The sequence below is a fragment of the Petaurus breviceps genome, unplaced genomic scaffold (assembly GCF_028583685.1).
Source record: "Petaurus breviceps papuanus isolate PSGF00001 unplaced genomic scaffold, PetGlider_PUasm1.0 131, whole genome shotgun sequence".
Classification (NCBI taxonomy): Eukaryota; Metazoa; Chordata; class Mammalia; order Diprotodontia; family Petauridae; genus Petaurus; species Petaurus breviceps.
Window position 1 is genome coordinate 105941 of NW_027185674.1, and position 1781 is coordinate 107721.

The window sequence follows — 1781 nt, forward strand, 5'->3', positions numbered from 1 at the left end:
CCTCTGACAAGAGCTGACGTCGTACCTCTGACAAGAGCTGACGTCGTACCTCGGACAAGAGCTGACGTCGTACCTCGGACAAGAGCTGACGTCGTGCCTCGGACAAGAGCTGACGTCGTGCCTCTGACAAGAGCTGACGTCGTACCTCGGACAAGAGCTGACAAGGCATTCAGAGTTCAGCACTGCCCAAGACTGCTGTTCTCTGGGTCCTACTCATTTCACTCGCCCGCTCCTTATCTCCCCAGGTTACGGTGAGGGGATTTCCACAGAATCGGTTTCCCGTACAACACTTCGTACCTTATTTAGACGCTCACAAACACCATCCAGGCGGCCCCAAGGCAGTGGGCGTCTCAGTACGCAGACTCCCAGCTCCCGGTCCGGCCAGGGCCGGGGCACACAGGGGCACGCAGGGGCACGCACGCTCCGCCTCTTCCCACCCAGCTCAGCTGGAGGCGGGGCGACGTCGCCGCGTACTGGAGCAGGAGCGCGTGGCACGGCCGCCCCCGCAGCGGGGCCCTTCGGCGGCTGCGCAGCCGCACGTGAGCAGCTACCCCACGGCGACAACTACCGGACTCGGGGCTGAGCAAGAGAGCGCAGGCGCGGGAGCGCGGGCCGCAGCCGGCGCCGGACCCTAAAGGCCAGGGGCGGGGAAGGGAGGGCCAGCCAGGATCGTGGGACCTACTCACCTGTTCTCAGGGCAGCCCCGGGGGGAAGAAAGACGACGAGAAGCGGCCAAAAGGCAGCCAGGGGACGAGTGAAACCACAGAGCTGGCCCCTCGAGGTTCAAGGCAACCACGCGGGGAGCCGGGGGGCGCGCAATAAGCAGCGGGCGGAAGTGTGTCTCCGGCTTCTCTGCCCCCCGCCATCACTTCCGTGTCCTGCCGAGGAAGCGGGGCGGCCAGGGCTTCCCCACGCGCCTTCGTGATGCGCACGCTCAGTTCCGGGCCGGCCTAGGACCGCGTGTCCCGAGTGGCCTCCGCCCCTGGAGCGCTTTCCCTCCAAAAATCCACGTTAAACTAAACCTGACATCCTCTGTGCCGGCTGATGAGGGTCCGGGATAAATTGCAAGCTCCCCCCCCCCGTTTCTGGACATCCCTGAGCCGACCCTGGAGAGAACCGCGGGGGAGGGGGTCACCGCGGAGCCCCGACATCAAAGAGTCTGACCCGCGTCTTCAAAAAGCAAGCCCGCCAGCCACCAGAACCGCGTGTCACGGACGCCTTTTGTTCTCGTTCCTACAGACAGAGGCGGACTAAGGAACTCATCCCAGTGCCTTGGAAAGCGTTGTTCAAAGGGGCGATGAAGCGGCAGAGCCGAAGTTAGAAGATGCCCCTCCCAGCCCAGCCGACGGCTCCCTTTGTCTCCCGCCGGCCTGTTCTCTGAGCCCTCCCTTCCCGGTCCTCGGGTTCGGCTGGCGGCTGCTTTGCTTTGCTTTTGAGTTGGAATGAACTGTGCAAAGAATAGAGCAGGATTTAACACAGAAAAAAAAAAAAGCCTGCCGAAAGTGTCTAACACAAAGAGACAACTTTTTAAACCGACTTAGACTTAAAAAAATAATTTAGGGTCATTAAGAAAAAATTTGAACTGAACCCCCCCCATACAGCGCATTTTCCTAAACACAAGAGGAGTCTATATGAAACCTTGTATCTCCATTTTATAATGCTTTCTATCTATTATCTATCTATCTGTCTGTCTGTCTGTATCTATCTGTCTGTCTGTCTGTCTGTATCTATCTGTCTATCTATCCATCTATCTGTCTGTCTGTCTATCTGTCTGTCTGTCT

At 58.8% G+C, this 1781-nt stretch overlaps 1 protein-coding gene across 8 annotated transcripts in view; it reads right to left on the reverse strand.

Annotated features, from left to right (window-relative positions):
* Positions 1-1694, reverse strand: part of ELAC1 (elaC ribonuclease Z 1) — a 25055-nt gene extending 23361 nt beyond the window's left edge. For 2 of the 8 annotated variants that reach the window (XM_069104040.1, XM_069104050.1), the window contains exon 1: positions 50-477. The gene's annotated coding sequence lies outside the window, so the exon portion shown is untranslated. Of the gene's footprint in view, positions 1-25; positions 478-686 lie in introns of those variants that run through there. The other 6 variants (XM_069104012.1, XM_069104030.1, XM_069104068.1 and 3 more) reach the window with 5 other exon arrangements.
* Between the last annotated feature and the right edge of the window lie 87 nt (positions 1695-1781).